Raw genomic sequence first — 22,065 nt, forward strand, 5'->3', positions numbered from 1 at the left:
TCCTTCCAATATCACAGGAGCATAGGATTTAGAGATGGAAATATCCCTAGTGATTATACTTGTTAAATATTATGCCTGTGGATTTCTAGGTAGGAAGCCCATGAGTACAAGATATTATACATGTTTTCAGACTTTTTCAGTTATGTTGATTTTTTTTCCCCTCTTTTTTGTCTTTAAAAATTATAGTTATTACATGAGATGGCTTTCTAAGGGAGATGGGAGGGATATCGGGGAAAACGATGATGAAGTAAAAACACACACACACACACACACATCATTAGAAATACTTTTTTTAAAAAAATCATCTACTAGCGTCTTCCACTTCCGGGAGCCAAGATGGCAGAGTAAGAAGTAAGTCACACTTACCCTCCCATATTAACCTCTGAAAGCCCAGAAAATATTGCCCAAGGAAAAACCCTGGAACAGCCGAACTAGAAGAAAGATGGGGTGCAGCAGTCTGGTAGCCTAGGTAGCTTGAAGGATTAACAGGAAAGACCCTTCTTGCCTTGGGGGAAGGGAAGCAGTACAGAAGGGAGGCTTCCCAGCAAGCTAGTGGAAAGCCCCACCTCAGCATACCAGGAGGAGATCCTGAAACCCAGTTGGCGGAGCAGGCAAACACCAACACCTGGACCCCCAAGTGCCTCAGTGAGGGCAGGGGAACTGGTAGAAACCAGCTTGGAAAACTACCAGGTGCCAAGGCATTCTATAGTAAGCGGGTCTCCCAGGGCCTCAGCAAAACTAAGGGAAGCAACGTTCCAAGGGGCCCTAGGTGGATAAACACCCTGCAACATCCATCTGAAAGGAGCTGAAGAAAGCAAAAGGAAAGGAAAAGCAGGCAACCTCCAGGAGCCACACTGCCCAATCCTACCCCTAGAGTTCCAGTGTTGCTGATTCCAGCCCAACACCAGGTAAGTGGCCAGAACCCTACAGCCTCCAACTGCCAACATCAGAGGCCCCAGCACACAAAGCCAGTGACCAGGCCCGAGGGCTCCCAATACAAGAAGTTTGGGTCAGTGCCCTCTGCTCCCCAGCAGGAGAGCTCGATCTCTTCAAAGGCTAGAAAACAAGCAAACACCATGAGCAAAAAGAAAAATACTATAGATTCTTATTATGGGAACAATGATCAAGATCAAGGCAGAAATTCTGAAGAGGACAACATTGTCAACAAACCCACATCAGGAACCTCAAAAGAGAATATGAACTGGCCTGAAGGCCCAAAAGCCTTCTTAGAAGAGTTCAAGGAAGATTTTAAAAGTCAAATGAGAGAGGCAGAAGAAAAAATGGGAAAAGAAATGAGAGGTACACAAGAGAGAGTCAATAGCTTGGAAAAGGAAGGACAAAAATTAACTGTAGAAAACAAGTCCTTAAAAAATTCAATTGGTCGACTGGAAAAAAAGTACACCGAAGAAAACAAGTCCTGGGGGTAGGTAGGTGGCACAGTGGATAAAGCACCAGCCCTGAAGTCAGTAGGACCTGAGTTCAAATCCAGCCTCAGACCAAATACTTGACATTTACTAGCTGTGACCCTGGGCAAGCCACTTAACCCCAATTGCCTAAAAAAAAAAAAAAAGAAAAAAAAAAGAAAAAGAAAAGAAAAGAAAAGAAAACAAGTCCCTAAAAAATACAATTGGCCAAATGGAGAAGGAGGTACAAAATCTACTAGAAGAAAACAATTTGCTAAAAATTAGAATTGGGCAAATGGAAGCTAATGACTCTATGAGAGAAAAAGAATCAATAAAACAGAAACAAAAGAATGAAAAAAAAGATGAAAATATAAAATACCTCACTGGTAAAACAACTGACCTGTAAAATTGACCCAGGAGAGACTTTAAAAATTATTGGTCTGCCTGAAAATCACAATGAAAAAAACAGCCTGGACATTATCTTTCAGGAAATTATAAAGGAAAACTGCCCTGAGGTCCTAGAACCTGAAGGTAAAATAACCATAGAAAGAATCTACCAATCACCTCCTGTAAGAGATCCCAAATTGAAAACATCAAGAAATATAGTAGCCAGATTCCAAAATTACCAGGTGAAAGAGAAAATACTACAAGCAGCCAGAAAGAAACAATTTACATATCATGGAACCACAGTCAGGATTACTCAGAACCTTGCAACTTCTACATTAAAAGACCATAGGACGTGGAATATGATATTCCATAAGGCAAAGGAGCTTGGATTACAACCAAGGATCGACTACCCAGTGAAAATGAGCATGATCTTTCAGGGGAGGAGATGGATGTTCAATGAAATAGGGGACTTCCAAACCTTCCTGACAAAAAGACCAGAGCTCAACAGAAAATTTGATCTTCAAATACAAAACTCAAGAGAGACATAAAAAGGTAAACGGGACAGAAAGAAACAACATGTGAAAATAAATTTAAAAGGAATGTATATGTATAGCCTATATCAGGTTGCATGCTGTCTTGGGGAGGAAGATGGGGAGGGAGGGGGAGAAAAATTGAAAACTCAAAAACTTACGGAAGTGATGGTTGATAAATCAAAATAAATTAATGTTGAAAAATCATCTACTCAGACCACCTCAGTTTACACATGAGGGCACTGAAGGCCAAAAAATTAAGTGACTTGGCTAAGATTACTAAGTAGTTAGTAGCAGAGCAGGGATTAGAAGCTAGACCCTCTTATTTGAAATACAGTACCCTTACCACAATACTACAAATACTCTTAACAAAATTAGTTTGTTGTACATTAAAATTCCCAGCTTTTTTTCAACATAAATTGTTTAGTTATACTTCTCCTATCTCATATCTATTTAGCAAATGATTTCCTCAGGTATCATAATAGTGTAGCCTGGTGGGAAATGTGTCTGGGGAATAATGTTAGTATATTACCCCTTTCAGGTAATTCTCTCTCAAATTGGCAGGCCTCATTCCCACTGGGAGTCTGACTGGTCCTCTCAGAGTTCAATGTGCAATCCTGAGGGGATGAATTTTTAGTGTCCCCCTTCATGATCCCCCACTAGTGAGCTCCCTATGAGTCATCTAACAATATTTACTAAGTAGGCATAACAAAGGAAGTTATTGTAGAACTATCACCCCAAATGATGGGCACACTTACCCCTTACTCACACAAGAAGTATGTGGAAAGTTGGCTCAAATCTAAAAAGCACATGCAGACAAAAAATCAACGCCCAGCTCCTGATTGTTGGAAATACTCATGAAGTTACTCTTAGGTACATCTTCCTACTGGCTCTAAGGTTTTGTGCCCTTAGAGAGTCCTGAAACTATAAAGTTGCCTTTTCTCAATATGCCTGGTTTTTACTTAATGTATCTCTCAACTACCAGTGCGGGCCCTACCCTGTCAGCCACTACTACCCCTAGGACACTTCTACTAATGCTGATGGTGATGTCACATCATCTCACCTTTTGAAGTTCACAGCGTTATCATTTGGTGAAAACACTCTTCTCCCCCTCCTCACATAAAAGGGAAATTCACGTTCAGGAATGCCATCACTCACCTATCTACTCTTGAAATATGCAATTCAGAAACTGTTTGCTATGTTATGCAAATGCCCAGAAGCAAGTCTGATTCCTTCAGCTGATCACAAGATATTTTCTGTATGGCATCTTCTGCTTTCATACAATACTCAATGCCTCTATAATCCTTTCATATTGATTAATGACTTATTTATATGACATTTATAACTGATTTGATATGGTTATCTGACCTTTTGGTGATTATATTAATTGGGGTTACAGTAGAAACTCCCATTCTCACACTAGAAATTTCCAAGTCTTCTGGATTGCCATCAAGTCATCATTTACTTTTTCTTGGGTCTAGTCATTTGACCAGTTTAAAATTCACTTGCCCATACTGTCATCTAGCTCATATCTCTCCATCTTGGGTGAGATAATCAAATGCCTTAATGGACTATACATATACTATATTAGTGTAGCACTGTGACAGTCCCCTGATCAAGCAATATAACTATACCTTTCAACAAAGGAAATGATGTTCATTAGACTCAATGTTTTCTTGAAGAACCCATGTTGGTCCACAGTGATCACCATTCTATTTTGTACATGTTCATACCTGTCCTTTTAATAATGTATTCCTAATTTTGCCAGAAATGAAAGTTGTGACTATTGGCCTAAAGTTTGAAGAATCTAATATCTTCCACTTTTTTTCTTTAAATCAGGACAGTATTTGCTTATTTTTGGTCACGTGCGACCTCTTTCTGTTGTACACATGTTTTTAAAGAATCCTGGGTTACAATTAGGCTTTTTTGTGCAGCTTAAACTCATTAACAACAGTTTAGTGTTTTCTTAACACCTCTCCTCATTTATAATGGATTTCAACTCCCTATTAACCATTTTAATGCTATATTTCTGCTCATCTGAAAACCTTCTTCTTGATAAATAAGCAAAATTAAAATTGAGAAATTTTGCCTTTCTATACTATCAGTTCTTATCATTACATCTACCTTTAGCAATTGACACCCCTTGTTTTATCTTGTTCTTGCTCCCAGCATAGATCAAAAAACCTTCCTTTTTAATGCTTAGCACTTATTTCCTACTTTCACTCTCTGTTTTGCCTTGCCTGACAGTATTCTTCAGGAATAGGCTATGTCCTTGCTTTTATCTTTACATGTGTATATGTGTATATAAACATACATCTGTACCTATGTGTGTACATCTGTGTGTATGTATACCAGAGCTGTGCTTTGAGTTCTTAGGGCAGCAAGATGACACAGTAGATAGTGTGCCAGACCTGGAGCCAGGAAGACTCATCTTTCTCAGTTATAAAAAACAACAAGACATAGTCTTAAACAGAATATACTTCACCAAAGCCATTTTGCCAACCAGATAGTTACTTCCTCTTCTTAAAAACCTATCTTCTCTTTAGATATGGTCACAAAATCAGTTGCAAATCTTCTGGCCCATGCCCTTCTATCCTGTTCAGGAAGATATTATAAATGACTTTGTCAAGCGCCATGCTAAAATCCAAGTACACCCCATCCATTCATCCATTACATTCTGCAATGAGATTTGTATAGCTTGGCATTCTAAAGAACCCACACTGGATCATGAGATGGCTGCTTTTCACTTCTGTGGCAGTATTATGAAGCAAACTAAATGACAGATTGGGAGTCAGAAGATCAGTCTTTGAAACTGGACTCTATTTACTACCACTGTAACCTTGGGAAAATCACTTAACCCTAGCCTCAGTTTCCTCATCTACAAAATGAGGTAGGTGATTAAGATAACCTAAATCAATGGTCATATGAATTTTAAGTGATCATTTTCCATCTGTTCAAAAGGAATTATAGAATATTTCTAGAAATAAAGACCAAGAATAAATATGCTCCCTTTTCTTTTATAATTTTTTTTTTTTAGTTTTGGATACATAAGCGGAAAGGCAATGTAATGGATATGAGAGATGCCAATCAGAAATGACAAGATTTGGCAAAAGCTTATATATGTATGGTGAGTTAAAATCAACAATCACATTGAGCATCTGAAATAGAATAAGAGAGACAGAGAGACAGAAAAGACAGACAAAATTTAGACCTCAGACTTCACTGGCATAGAGAACTCCCAGATGAGGCCTGCCTAAGGCATTAGGAGGTTAAGTGACTTGCCCAGTATCACAAAATCAGTACCATCAGAGGATGGCCTTGAACCTAGGTCTTTTCCTACTCTGAAGATAGATCTGTATCCACTAGTCCAATCTGGCTCTCATACTAAAATTCATATTTACATATACATATGTATCTACCCACATGCAAGCCTACACATATATATTTGCACATGCATATATACATGCCTCTGTGGGCCATGTGCATATATGTTTATATATGTGTGTTATATATGTTATGCATGTATGTTATATGTGCTTCTATATGTACCGTGTACAGTGTCCCCAGCTAAGGTATTAAGTAGCAGAGTACTTAATGATCTGAAGTTATGGAAGGAATTTCCTCTCCAGGAGTTTCCTTCTCTAAGGAAAAATATTACAGATCTAGACCAAAATATGCATGTATATGCATGTATATACACATGTGCGAATGTACATATATACATATGTGAACATATGTAAATCTTTCTGTATATATGTAAGTGTGTATACATATGTGAATATGTATTGTACATACTGAGGAGTCACAGTATAGAGATCTGATAAAAACAAGGACAGATAGATGATAAATATAGATAGATGCACACATATGTACACACATAATGTGAGTATGCATGTATCTATGTAGACATATACATAGATACATACACTAATTCAAAGAAAACTTTTTTAGGAAAGTTTTTTAGGGGAAGGAGACTTGAGCTGGAATTTGAAGAATTGGTTGGACTCAAATAGAGAAGAGGACAGGGTGAACACTCAAGGGGAGGAAATAATGTATAAAAAGACAGAAAGGAAAGAGAGGTAGAAGTGTATTCAGGGTTCAATGAGTAGATCAATCTGTCTGGAGCATTTAGTATTGAACTATTATAAGAGAAGTATATGATTTCCCTAACTGTTCTGTATTTGGTACATTAAGCTTTTGACTAAAGAATATAGGATTTCATCTTGTAACATAATAAACAGCATTACTTATTTGGTTTTTGAATGTCTTTATTGAAAAGTGTATGTGTATATATATGCATGCAGATGTATTTGTTATTTTTTATTTGCAATAGCTCGTGCCACAGCATATACTGAAGTTTCTACTGCAAGAAGAAGAAACCTGCCTTCTTTTCTCTTCCCTGCACCTTTCTTAAAGCAAACATTTCCTTTTTATATCTGTCCTATTTAGTACAGCACTTTAAAAGCAAGCAATGGTTAAGAGTAAACAGTTTGGCTTTTTTTCCTCTTCTACCTCAGCAATGCTGGCTTTTTCTAGAAAAAAACAAAACAGCCTCTCTCCAAGCTGTGCCACCTTCAAACACATTTTCCAATGAGTGATTCCATTGCAGGTTGAAGCAGTAAGTTTTCAGAGAAGTGATGTAGAGGCACTTGGTTCCTACAGGGCTACAGAGCCTGGAGTGTGTTTTTATATTAAACTAGTGGCACAGTCTACATTCTTTCCACATGTGGTACTCCCATTGAAATGTCTACAGATGGAATGAGTGTAAAGGATGCCCTTTAAAATGTAATAGAAAGTAATAGAAGAAAAATGTTTAAAACATGTCTTTCCTGTTTTCCTTCCTTTATACTGATATGTGGGGAGGGTAATGAGTCTTAGTACTGTGCCATCACTGGGAAAGAGTTGTAATCCAAAGACATAACACTTAACTGCCTCTTTGCGCAATAAAAACATTGAAAATAACTAGGTCAATATCCAAACTCACATGGTGATAGAGGATTCCTAATGAATGGTTTCTAATTGTTTTGGTCCAAAGATATCACCACCATGCCATTTTCTAAGCTGCTCCTCTGTCCTTCAGAGAGTGAGCCTGCCATAGTAAGAGTCCTAGATTTGTCATATGATGAAGAACCAGAGAGCAAGTCCCATTTCTGCATGTCAGCTCTTAGAGCCTCTATTTATTAATCTATAAAATGAGGATAATAAACTAGATCCTTGAAACAAGTTCAAATTATACAAAATAGGAGAACTGAACAACTAGCTATCTGGTGAATACTGACAATCTTCATAATTTCTCCCTCAATTATAAGGAGTTTAGTTAAATCATCTAAATAATGCCCTTCACTTGACTTTGTAGTGACCCAGATCTTTTCTTCTATGACAGAATGCCCAGCTAAGAAGGGGCTCTAGTGTAAATGGACAGTTCTGAGTCTATGCCTACATGGCCTTTGCCTTTCTCCTAAGAGACAGAAACTTTGTTGTCAGTATCCACAGCTGGATCTCTAAAAATTTCCATTATAATTTCATACTAAACAAACAAACATACATTTCTCCTTCAGTAGTAAAGAAGTATTAACAAAATAACAGACATTAAAAACTAAAACAATTCTGACAAAAGCAACAAAAATGTCAGGGTTTTTTTTTTTCTAAACAGGATCAGTAAAATTTTCTGAACTACACTGGATTAGATTTACTGTCAACAGACTAGCTGTGTTCTTCAGGACTGTCCAAACACTTGCTCTTTAATCTCTCTACATTGTGACAAGCAGCTTGAGGACAAAAAGGTTGGTGGGGGGTAAGTGTAGTACACAGAATTACAGTTAGGTATCAGTCTATTTCATTGTGTATTTTTCTTGTACTTGGTAGGGATAATAAATGTGAGATTAGAGACATAATCCACACAGACTTCTTCCACCACACTTCACCACCTCAGTAACCTCTTTTCCCATGTTTCTAGCCTTGGGTTAAAGTGTCAGCTTATGAAAGTCATTTTATGAATCAACAGTCAAGTAGAAATGGCTGCTGATAGCAGAAGAGCAAGATGTACTGTATTACCATAAAAGGATTTAAAAAAAAACCCATCAGCAACATCAATCTACAAGTAATGATAAATCTACCCACTAACAGAAGATCAATGGCTAAGCTCACCTAGAGAAATCAGATGACTTATGCATTAAAATATATAATCAGTAGATATCATTTCTCTCCATTCACAGGAAAGAAAAAGAATAAAAATCCAAATGAAGTACAAAATGATCTATTTTCTAAACCCACTTAATACTTATAAAAGCCATGGAATAATGGGGGCACTTTCACTAAGGCAGGTTCCTTGCTATTGCAAATCAGAAAGTCTGGGGAATACATGAAGTAAAAGTGCTGAAATGATCTGACCTATGTGACAACAAATGCATGCCACATAGCCTGTAACTGCTTTTGATAAAACTGTCTCAAATAATTCCATAACCTCTCATTTTCCATTAGTCTTTCTAATCACTTAATACAACAATGAAATTAATGTAGTATCATTGGATATTGTAATAAAGAAGTTAAGAGCATAATGTTTTCCAGCTTTTTTCAGAATAAATTGGGGGAAAAGCCTTTTAAGAAAAAAATATAAAATATCAGGTACTTGTTCTCCCTATGAAAGAAAAAAAAATCAGATACCCTACCCAGTCTCTTTTAAAAACAACAGTACTCTGGGACTCTAGAAACATAGATAGATAGATAGATAGATAGATAGATAGATAGATAGATAGATATGGATAATATACACACATACATACATGTATATATGAATGTATATATATATATATATATATGTATACATATATATATCATATAAGGAAAAAACAAAACAAAATTGTGTCTCACTGGAGATATTTTATCTTTAAACCTTAGTACTGTACTACAGAAATAAATCACTCATGCTGTCAGTCCCCAGGACTTAACAGTGACAATATAACCTGAAGAATAATTCCCCAAACACTTTATTTCTGGCAAACTCTCTGAAGTCACCAGCATGCTAATCCTTTCCTTGAGAACAGTTAGCACAGTCAATGTGCAAAGCAAACACACCAAAATATGAGCTCCAGTTTAGTATGCGAATCAGTACCATGGAAACAGAAATGCCAATGCTGAGTTAAGGGCAATCAGAAGCAACCAGATGAGCCATGAATCAAGGCCTGAAGAAAACTGCTGTCAACAGGATTACTAACATAGAGATTGCTTTTCACGGTGTGGTTTACATTAATACTGAACTAAGAGATTTAAACTTGGCACTTCAATTGACTATTTCATCGTTGGGCTATGCATTATCATTTGCAGTTCCAGGTAGTAGAACTGCAATTATGTAGCTTTTGGAATATGAAAATGAAAGTTTTACATCTTTCCACTACTTGTTACAGGATACATTATTCATTGTTTGTGAACATTTAAACATTTTGCATTTTTTTTTAACAATTTATGCTAGGTTTGAAATGCCCTCATGCATTTCAAAAGAAATCTATCATAATGTAACAAGACAATTTTTAGGTGAAAAAAATTCCATTTCCCTGTACATAGCTATGTAACTCCAAGTGTGGGTCTGTTGGATGGCCCGTGTATGAGTCCTTAACATTTGAGATCAGGGAAGACAAAAATAAAATGCTTAATTTTCTAAGACTACATGGGAGAAAGTATGATGGACCAGAAGTTATAAGGTGGGTTTTAGTATTTTAGATCACAGCTATAGAGTAGAAAAGGACTTCAGAAGCTAAGTAAGTCCTATCCTTTCATTATTACAGATTTTACAATTTTTACAGATTACAATCTTACAGATTAAAAGTTGGAAGGGATCTTAGAAGCCATATAGCCTGCTATCTTTATTTTACAGCTATGGAAACTAAGATGGTGAAGTTACTTATCCAAAGTCATATAGGTAGTAACCATTGTAGTAGGATTAAAACCCCAGTTCCTGTTTCTACAGCCAATGCTCAAAATTTTGCTGGCACAAATAGCCATAACACAAAATAGTCTATAATCATTGAATAAGAAATATGGAAATAATGTGTGAAATTTGAAAAGGAAAATATCATTTTTGACTGGGGAGATAGTGGTGTTCAAGAGACATCATCTAGGAGGAGATGACATTTGAGATAGACTTTAAAGGATGAGTAGTTTTTCAACAGGAAGAAAGGGATGGTAGGATTCCAGGGATAGGGCATAGCTTGAAGAGAGGGCATAATATGCATAAGCATCTGCAAGAAAATCCAATTTGGCTGAGAGGGTCTGTGGAAGGGGAAATGGTATTTGAACTGAAGTGAGGTAAGAAAGGTATACTGGCACTAGATTGTAAAAAAAACCTTGAATTATAAGCTAAGGTATTTGAACTTTTCTTGGTAAGCAATGGGGAATTTGGGTTTTAAGCAGAAGCATATCATGACTAGATGGATGGAGTAAATTTTTTTCTTGGCTGATAAAGAACTTTTATATTTCCCTAGGCAATGGATAAGAAAGGCAGTTTTGTTTAAGGAATACCTTCTTACTACATAGCTACTCCTTCACTTAAATATTAAGCTGGCCATTGCAGCCAGGCAAGGGGATTAGGAGACATGTTTAAAAAGGCTTCCCTTTTCTCCAAGGCTTGGGAGGAATTCTATGTTGTTCCTTTCAAGAAGGAAAGGATGGCCAACAATTTCTCATATTGGAAAGTAACGCCATATGATTATTTTTTAAACAAGACCAATAATTTTATCAGTGTATGGATGTTCTGATGGGAACTTCCTTTACAAATGCATATCAGGATCTTCTCTGAATCTTAAAGTCTCAGTTTAGAGAGTTGCCTTGGACAATAAGTGGTTAAGGGATTTGTCCAGAGTAACAGAGTCAGTATGTGTCAGGGACAGAACTTCAACCAACGTCTTCTTGACTCTTATGTGAGCCTTCTATTCACTACACCTTGCTATTTCTTGCTAAGAGTAATACTGTTGAGAATTCCAGATTCAAAGTATTCAGATTCAAAGGCCAGCCAATAACATAAGGTATCCTATATTTCAAACTCTTCATTACACAAGAAACAAAAACAAAAACCAAGGGCTCTTTGATTGTGAGAAAGATATAAAGATAAATGAAGGAGAATAGGTTTTATAGATGAATTAGCCTGGGGATTGTGAAGGTCAGAAAATGAATTCAAGGTGGGACATTTGGGAGTTAAAGTCATTAAACCTGTATTAAGGGAGGACTTGGGGAGAAGCTGAAGGGAGAGAAGTATTACTGATGGTGAAAGAGAAGGTCTAGATCTTAAAAGGAATGATTCAATACAAAAAAAGTAAAAGTCAGATTTTTTTTAAAAGGACCTGAAGAAGAAAAAAAGAGGAGATGAAGGACTTGAAAAGCGAGGGGAAAGGTAGATTAAAGAAGTAAGACATGATAAGGAGGACAAGTTGGTAACACAAGGTAAGAGGTTATTGAGAGATTAAAGCAGCTGGGTATAGATTTTGAAGTGCTAATAAGGTATTAATAAAGAGAGGAAAGTATCAACTCTGGAATTTGCCAGGTCTGTTCAAGAGCTACTGGCAAGAATAACAAAGGACCAAGGAACTTGGTAAGCACTGACAAATAAAAAAGAAAGGTAAAAACAGTCCCTGTTCTCAAGGTTCTCACAGTCCAGTGGGGGGGGGGAACACGCACAAACAAGATTTATGCAGGGTAAACTGGCAATATTTCCAGAGGAAAGACAGACACTAAAATTAAGGAGGACTGGGAAAACCTTCTTGCAGAAGTTAGGACTTTAACTGAGATTTGAAGGAAGCCAGGAAAGCCAGGAGGTAGAAATGATGAGGGAGAAAATTCTAGGTATGGGAGAATCAGTGAAAAAAGCAGTCAGTAGATGGACTATTGTCTGTAGAAAAAAATAAGGAAGCCAGTGTCACTGGATCACCAAGTGTGTGGAGGTGATTAAGGCGTACTGAGACTGAAAAGATATGAATGGGCAGATTATGGGGAGCTTTAAAAGCCAAGTAGAGGATTACTCCCTCCTTTCCTTCCTTCCTTTTGTTAAATATTTGGTCTTGGAGGTGATAGGGAGCCCCTGGAGTTGACTGAATGGGGTGGGATGGGGAGGTGACATAGTAAACTTGTGCTTTAGGAAGATCAATTTGACAGCTAATTGGAGAATGCACTGAGTGAAGAATCACTTGAGGCAGGTTGATCAGGGTCTGGCAGTGTCAGAGGACAGAATATGGCACATGTGAGAGATATTACAAAAAACAGAATTGATTGGACTGGGCGAGTGATTGTATATGGCCTCTTCTTTGTCCTCATTCTTAATCTTTCTGCAGCATGTACCACTCAACCTTCTTTTGCTCCTGGATACTCTCTGGGTTTTCATGCCTCAGTTTTCTCCTGCTTCGACTCCTACCTATATTGCTACTTTTCATTATTATATCTTCATCTAAATATGGGGATATCCTAAGTTTCTGTCTTTGGCTTTCTTCTCCTTTCCCTCCATAACAGGCATTCTTAATCTTGAATCCATGAACTTAAAAAATAATAACTTCATTTCAGTTTCTTTTCTAATCTTCTGTATTTTATTTTATGTATTTAAATCCATTATGCTCAGAAGGAATTCATAGATTTTAACAAACTGCCAAAGGAATCCATGAAGGGAAAAAGGAGTTAAAACCCCTTGACCTATGCTGTCTTAACTGATGATCTCATCAACTCCCATGGTTTCAAAGATCATTTCTATGCAAGTGATTTCCAAATCTAATTGTTCAATCCAAGACTTTCTCCACAGGGCCTATCACTATTTGACTGTTGGACATTTTCAGATGAAACATGTCTAAAATAAAACTCATTATCTTTGGTCCAAAACCCCAGAGCTTCCCTATGTCTATCAAGGGCAACACAATTCTTCCAGTCACACAGGTCTGCAAGTTCAGTATTACTGTCAATGACTCCTCTTTCTTGTTCATTCCAAATAGCCAATCTGTTGCCAAATATTTTGATACTGTAATTGTACACCATCTTGCACATGCTTACTTCTCTCCACTCACACAGCTACCACCTCTTTTTAGACCCTCATCACCTCTATCCTGGACTAGTGGAGAGACAGCAATTGGTCTCCCTGCCTCAAGAATCTATGTTCTGATTTGTATAAGTAGTCTCCTTCATTGGCATGTGGATTCCTTAGGGCCAATACTGTTTTTGTTTTTTCTTCTTCATATCTCAGCCCTTAGCATAGATTGTGTGTCTATGCATAAGTCATGTAATTTCTTTCAGACTCAGTTCCATCTTTTGTAAAATGGGAAAAAACCCAATAACAGTTGTATTTATCTCACAGTGTCGTTATGAGGAACAACTATGATAATGCATGCAAAGTGCTTTATTAACCTTAAAGGACTATAAAACTTCTGGCTATTTTTATTTTTGTTGTTCAGTCAGTCCAGTTATGTTCAACTCTGTTACTACATTTGGGGTTTTCTTGGCAAAGATGCTGGTGTGGTTTGCCATTACCTTCTCCAGCTCATTTTACAGATGAGGAAACTGAGACAAACAGGGTTAAGTGGCTTGCCCAGGGTCACATAGCTAGTAAGTGTTTGAGGCCAGATTTGATTTTCAAAGATGAGTCTTCCTGATTCCTGGTCCAATGCTCTATCCAATCTGTCACTTAGCTGTCCCCTAGCCATTATTATTAATGAATTGCAAAAAGAAGTAAATACTCAGCATTTGGAGACACAATCTATACAATTTATCTTACTGGATAAAGGAAAGCCATGACTAATTCATTTCTGCTTAACTCATTAAAGTGCAAAAGCAAAGGCCTAATATGTCTTTTAATTGCTGCCATAAGCAAATTTTTAAAAAATCACCCAAAATCCCACCTACTACATCCAGTGTTGCTGTTTTTGCAACAAATACTATTTTAAGCCATTAAAATATGGGTACTTTAGCCCATTCTATTTAAGGACCTTGCAGAATGCCAAGTGTATGCCCCACTTTAAACAATAGTTTAGCAGATCTAACATTCTGAATCACTTAGTTCTGCTGTGTCCTCATTACGTTTGTGAAGTCATTTAAAAGATTTAAAACAGAAACAAGTATTCACAAATTATTTGAACTCATAAAATGTATCCAAAACATATAAACTTTTTTCCAAAAGAAAGCACTTAGTAGTACTTTAATTTAAGATGACTGGATTAATGCTTGTAAACTGTAGTGGGTGTTGTTCTTCGATAATAATCACCTGTAGTAGTGCTACGCACATGTAAACAAGACAAACAAAAGTAAATCCATGACTCTATAGTCTAAATGTGTACAAAAGAGCATTTGATGGTTACATTAATAATGGTGAGGCACTGGAAATGTCTTTGATTCCAATGATTCTCTGGGCTTTAGGATGTCACAGATTTTGACTCCATTTTCTAACATGACAGAATTGATTAAGCTGTGTTTTTGTCCAGTCCTGTTTTCCCTTTCTGGGAAGAACAGCTGGGCTGAAGCTTATATGACACTGACCTGGCTCACCTGGCAGAAAGGGATGATCTTTCAAGAAAACAGCAAGAAATGCTATTCATTGGAAATACCCTTCATCTAGACTTTGGTATCCAGAACCATTTCAATCCACAGCTATTGGCAATTGCTTGTTTCCAGCTGGAAATTAATTAAGGCTTTCATGGAGGAAGAACAGTTATTCACTTTGAATCCTAGACCCCACTGCTGGAACTTTGAAATCATTTTTTTAAAGTCTCCAATTTGGGGCTCAATGAGGAACATTTTAAATGCCCCCTGTTGTTCTCAACTCTGTGTGCTGAACAATGTGCTAAAAATGTTTTGTTATGGTGCATATGCAGGATTTTAGCCACCTGGAAAGGCAGGCCAACTTTCGCCAAGAAAAAAAAATTCTGTGTCAGAACACAAAAGGCTCACTTAAAGAACCGTATACCTTGATATTTCTAAACCTTTGGAGTTTTCAGCCTATTTTTTATCTTCCCATAACTCCCACACTTTGTGAGAGAAGCAAGTGAAAGATACAGTATGAATGAAAGTAAAAACCTCATTTTACTGGGATACTCAAAAAAACAGGAGAATCTGGTCATTGAATTTCCTGATGAATTGAGGTTATGTATACATTACCTATGGATATATTGATGTCTTAAGTTGGTACTGCACTGGGACATAAGAATTTTCTTTGTTTTTTTCTACTACTGATTAGAACAACCGCAATATTAATCTTTATTTGTCTTAATATAGCGGGTCCTTAGTTGATGTCCAGAGTCCTATAGCAGCCTCAGAACACAGCAGATAACTTGCTAGGTTATCTTTTATTCAGAGCTAAAATCAGCCTCTCAGATCAAATGTTCCTTTTCATGTTGCCAGAATTTTGCTGCTCCCAAGAAGGATGTCTCCATTTTGGGGGAACAGGGAAGAGGATATAAGAAAGAATTGAACATTTTAATCTTAATAAGAAAGAACATTCTCCTTTTCTCTCTTATTTCCTCTAATAATAGAAATGTTTAATTCCTTCCAAGTACCCATCCCTGGAATTAATCCCTATCAGGCACAGAATGCAGCAATGAAAAGTTTGTTAATGCAGCTGATATAGTCCAGCAGCACACAGTTTCAATCTTGTTGTTTATATTTTAACTGTACTATATTGATGGTTTTCTTCAAGCTTCCAAGAAAGACCCAAATTTCTAGTTCTTGAACTACTGTAATATAATATTAGGTCAGTTTTTTCCTATTTTTCCTTCAGAAATCAAAGGCTCTGTGGGATTTTTTTTAGATTATCTGGATTAATTTTAGCCTCTTGTTGATTAATAAAGTGTAACAATAGAGGTAAAAGCTGAAGTTGATGGCCTCTGAGGTTCTTTGCAATGCTGATTTTCTTTAATATATGTAATAGTTTCTTTAATTTCTCCAAAACTTTAAAGGATTTGATTTTATCAATGTGTAAATCCCTTTGCATGATGCTAATCACATTGCCTATAGTACAGTAGTAATGTCAGTTGGTGGAAAGAACACTAGATCTGGAGTCAGAGTATCTGTCAAGGTCACAAATCAAAGAATTTCAGGGTTCAAAGAAATCTCAGGGATCTTTAGGCCAACCAACAGCTGAAGAAGAGTCCCTGGGGTGACCTTAACAGGTAGTTCTTCTATTTGGGCCAATGTTCTGCAGCAGAAAATGCAATATGAAGTTAGAAAATCCAGTCTCAAATCTCTTATCTGACACATCTATCTGTGTGACCTTGGACAAATCATGTAACCTCTTTGGGCTTTAGTTTTCTCCTTTCAAAATTAAGAAGTAGGACTCAATTGATCTCCAATGTCTCTTCTAGTCCTAGTAACCTATGAACTCTGCACACTATAGAAATGTGTTCCATTTGTTCCAGTTCCCAAAAATAGACATAAGCTAAGAGTCAACACAAATGGTGATGCCTCCAGAACTTAACTAAATGAGTTTAAATATTAAAGAAAGAGTCTGTTACTGGACCCACACTCAAAGATGTTCAAGCTTGGTAAGATGTGCCAGAACTTCTTGTGTGCTGGTAGAGTCTTTGATAGTCTGTGGTCAACTCTACATCACAATAACCCATCAGGAAAAAGACTTTGGTAAGGGGTATGGTGACATATGAAGAAATAAAACAACCAAACCACAGCTAAAATCCCATGGCCAGCAACTAAAGCAAAGGATGCATCTGTTTTCTTTGTTCTGCTCTTGGTGTTAAAATGTTCTTCAACCACAGCAGGAAGAATCCAGATGGCTAAACTCATATCTTGGCAGGGGGACAGTCAATACATTGTTATTATATGTTCATCTGGGAGCCAGAGTTTTAAATGGCAGGTTCTACTACTGCCAAGGGACAAATATTAACTTCTGTGATTAGCTAAATATAAACTTAATAAGCCAGTTGTGACCCCCGTTTCCCTTTTCAAATAGGTCACCTAGACATTTGCCTGCATTATACAGCTTCAAGTGCCTGCGAGGGCCACAGTGCAATCACTTGACATTATTTTGTGCTCACACTTCACTGCCAGAAGAGAACTAGCTCACAATTTCAGAAGTCTAGATGCCTCTTGAAAGATTTGGTTTAGTTTCAGAAATCCCATCAGCATTAGAGCTAACTGTAATTATAGGAGCTTCTCCTCTGTTTTACTCAAACCCATTACACTAGACACGATAATGAAATGAAATTATTTGGGAAATAAAAAAGCAGCTATGGATTTTTTACTTTATCTCATTTCTAGATTTATTCTGCAGAAAATATCCATTAAGAGAAGGCAAATGAGTTTGTTACTATATTAAGCCAGCTCAAGTTTAGTCCTAATTTCTGTGGCACTAATGCACTGAAAATGAATAAATAATGTTGTCCTTTGAACAGAAGGGTGATGCTGACTTACCACCAGTTTGGCATGCACATAATTTGGGTTTTTTTTTTCCAGCAATGGGGATTTTTCCGCAGAGATCAAATACTCTCACCAAAACTTTATGAGACTAATAGCCCACTTGTGGACAGAATTAGGAGGGAGTCTGTAACCACAGACAGAACCTAGCTGACTGGCCCCAAAAGGGAAAAAATCGATGACCGTGGCCTGCTTTTAGAAGAATCATTATCTAATTGCTGAGACTTTTTAGTCATGGACAAATAAAAATGGTTAGTTAGTGATTTGCAGCTAACTTTGGCATTACTTAGATCATGTATACTTTTCTTTGGTGTGAAAGAGTCAATATTCCTCTGAAGTTTCCAATCTTGAAGACGTTTTTGAAGTTGAAAGAAGTCATTTAATTAATGCTGTACTAATTCAACACTGAGGCAAGTGATACTTGCCTGGAATCTCACACAGGTATTATATTTTTTCATACTAAATAAAGTCACAATACTCTCTAGACATTTTCTGAGAAAAGGTAAAAACCAATTCTATAAATTACTGCTTTTGTGACACTATACCATATCCTCTCTCTTTGCCTCCACAATACTGCTTAGCATTATGAATTACATTGGTCTTTATCATGTGGATTATTGAATGTTTGCTGGCTAACTGGATGAAGAAATTAAAGGACAAAAGGATCATTATATTTAGTCCTTTATTTTTGTTAGGAGAAAATAACCAAATTCTCTGGTTCTTCATTGTCCTCTTCCAGATCAAAGAGGAGTCTACAAATACCCAAATTCAAAAAGGCACAAGTATTCCACAGAGGCATATTATAAGAGGGAGAAAATACAAGAGCCTTGAACATACGGCTCCACATAGAAAGTTTTTAGTTGAGCTATCCTCATATGAATATATAAAAGACTTCATTTTTGCAGACACATGATCTACTGTGAAAATCATGAATTTTCACATATTAGATTTTACATCTATAAAACCAACTCCAAATCTTGAAGATCTAACACAATGGAATAAAACATTAGATAATTAATTCTTCACTAACTTAACCACACACTCAAGACTATGCTATTTGCCAGCTTTTGCTTTTTTTTCTGCTTTTGGTTTGTTTTTTGCTTTTTTTTATATTTTGGGAAGAGGGGGAGGAATGCTGATGAGATTTGTGATTTCTTTGCATTAGAGACCTCCTGCTGTAGAAGCTTTCTCGTTGGATGCAGACTAAAAAGTCATCTTTAGTTTATAATCTTAGAGAATTGCATGGAATGCTGGGACTCTAAGTTACTTGTCCATTGTTACAAAGCTTTATGTGTCAGAGACAGAGCTTGAATTCAGGTCACACTGACTTGAAGGCTCTACCATGGAGTAGACCAAGGATATATGCTACATTGTCTTTGCTTCTTTTAATCTAACAATGTGATTTCATTACTATAAGCAAATTCCAAGGAGGAAAGTTCCTCTACTAATTTAGTTCAGGAACTGTTTTACAACTCGTAGTCTAACTATTGTCAAGCAAAGGAAGGATGAAATGAAGGAAGGAAAGAAAGAAGCATTTATTCAATATCTACTATGTTCCAGGCATTGTGATAAGCTGATAGATAGACAGACAGACAGATGTATAGATACAGATACCCACACATATGGAGGTGCTATTATGCTATTATTATCCTCATTTTGTAGGTAAGGAAATGACTTGCCGAGATTCACACAGACTTGATTTCAATTCAAGTCTTCCTTCTCCAGGTCCAGAGTTCTATCCACTGCATGACCCAGCTGCTTAGGGCACTAAAAAGTTAAGCAACGAGCCTATGGTAACACATCTAGCATGGGTTAGGCACACCTTCTGTTCATTTGGCCAATACTGCCTCTCAATAATGTATCCAGATAGTATTCAATGCTTGAATTCTAAAAAATTAAGACTTCACACATTGAACTTGAAGTCAATTGTGTTATCCTTATATAATGTAAATATGATAGATACAACATTTCTTAGGTGGGGAGGCCATCTGGAATATCATTTAGGAAATCTCCTGAATAGGGAACATAAAATGTAGTGAAGGTTGGATTTAGAATTAGAGAATGTTGTTTTGAATTGTAGTTCATCCATGATTTACCTGTGAAAATTAGCAAGAAATAACTACTATGGGCTTCAGTTTTCTCTTCTCTAACATGAGAGGATTGAACTAAATGGCCATTAAGGTCCTTTCTAGCTCTAAATCTATGGTCATATAATCCTTTTCCAAGGGGTATTCATGACCCCATTACAATCTCATCTAACACTCCTGTGTAATTCTATTAGTATGTCAGAACTCCCTTTCAAAACCTAGAAGAGTATAATGTGTTGAGGCTACTGACACTTAATAGGAGCTATTGAGAAGATGAGATGACACCTCATTTGTTTATAGGCTTGAAATGAGACAGCTATTATGAGTAGTATACTCAGTATTAAAAGAGAAGCAAAGTTATGGTAGAGTAGGCTGTCAACATTACACAGGAATCATGCACAGACAATAATAGCACTTGGCCATCCAATCCACCACAAACATTCCTGAAAATATCTTCCTTTTATTTCTAAATGCTGTCACTACTCACCACCTTTTAAAATCTTTAAAGCCTATCTTGCATTAATAATGCTACATACTCAGAATCCTGGGAAAGCTTTCACAGCCATTTTGCCAATCAATAACCTCACTCTCAGCTATCCCTCAGTGGTTCTCATTATTATTACCAGGTACTAAATTACCTTTCTTCATTTTCTTTAGTTTCTTTTTCAGAATTTTATCAATATACAATTAAAGAGACTATATTACTTAATGGGTTTCCCCTACCAATTCCTTATTTAGTCCAGCTGCATATTTGTTTCACCTCTGGCTACCTAATAGTATTATTATTAACCCTGTTAATCTCTCCTCTCAGTACTAAATATTACCTGCAGAGATGAGAAAAAGGCTAATATTTTATTATAAAGCCTCTTTAAAAAAAACACCTTTACAAGTGATTTCCTTCTATATACAAGCCATTTTATCCTATATAGCTGCCAGTAACTATTACTCACATTCCTCTTTAGAAAAGGACTGTGCAATTGACATTCTACAGACTGCATCTGGCTACAGATGATTTCGAATAACATATGCATTCAAAGGACAAAGGTTTTTAATTGAACTATTTCCATTTTTATTTTATGGTGACTTTTATATTACAGCCATTTCCTAATTGAACCTTCCCTTGTAACAAAGAAAAGCACTTAAGCAAAATGAACAATACAAGTGACAATGTCTCACAGCATATTCAATGTCACTCTCCTCTTTACCAAGATAAAGGAAGTGTTTTTCAATATCTCTTCTCCAGGAACAATATTGGTCATTGTCATTAACAGGATTCACACTCAACAGTTTCCCATACAAATCAGTACATAAATAATATGACTCCTACATCCCTAAGCAAAAAAAAAAAAAAGACTTTTGGATGAGGAGACAGCATCTGAAAAGTTATTTTACTATTTGAAACAAAATAAGATCCAGGTAATTCTTTTTTAAAGATTTTCTCTCAATTACATGGGGATTCTAATGTCCCACACAATTCTTCAACTTGTCCTTTCCTATTCTGATTGAGGTAAAAGGAAATAATGACAGAAGTGTTTTGTTTTGTTTAGGGAATGGGAGCAGAAAGTTAAGATTTCTGATTTCATCTGGGTAGGGAACTTTAAGTGTGAAAAGTCCCACCAACTCTGCAAATCAGCAACTCAAATAGGGAGCTAGGTGGCAAAGTAGATCCAGCACTACCTCTGCGGTCAAGAAGACCTGAACTTAATCCAGCCTCAGACACTATCAGTGTGACTTTGGGTAAGTCATTTAGCTACTATCTGCCTCAGTTTTGGCAGCTATAAAATGGAGAAAATAATAGCACTACCTACCTTGCAGGGTTGTTGTAAGGATCAAATGAGATATTTGCAAAGCAATAAACACTGTTCCTGACACACAGTAGGAGCTATATAAATGCCAGCTATTATTATTATTAATTATTATTATCATTATTATTACCTTCCAATCTTAGAAAGTACCCAAAGGCACCAAAAACTTTAATGAATTGACTATGATCACACAGACATTGTCAGAGCAGAGCTTGAACCCAAATGATTCTGATTCCAGAGTTAACCAGAGATCCATTATGCCAAATTTTTCTCAATTGAGAATAGATATATAAATATAAACTATTAATACAAGGGATGCACCATGACTTTTCTCTCTTTTCTTATTATTCTCCCTGCTGCTGCAAAATCAATCTTCCAGTTCAAATTAATGGGAGTACAGTCCACCAGTATAAAATTATTAGCAAATGAGGTCAGGAGGTGTTTCCAAGTACCCATAATTATTACCACAGGC

The 22,065-nt window shown here is 36.6% G+C and overlaps 1 protein-coding gene across 2 annotated transcripts in view; it reads right to left on the reverse strand.

Annotated features, from left to right (window-relative positions):
• PLCB1 (phospholipase C beta 1) overlaps positions 1 to 22,065 on the reverse strand; it is an 870,456-nt gene that overhangs the window by 691,723 nt on the left and 156,668 nt on the right. The gene's annotated exons all lie outside the window — the stretch shown is intronic.

The sequence above is a fragment of the Phascolarctos cinereus genome, unplaced genomic scaffold (genome assembly GCF_003287225.1).
Source record: "Phascolarctos cinereus isolate Bilbo 61053 unplaced genomic scaffold, phaCin_HiC Scaffold_2;HRSCAF=192, whole genome shotgun sequence".
NCBI lineage: Eukaryota > Metazoa > Chordata > Mammalia > Diprotodontia > Phascolarctidae > Phascolarctos > Phascolarctos cinereus.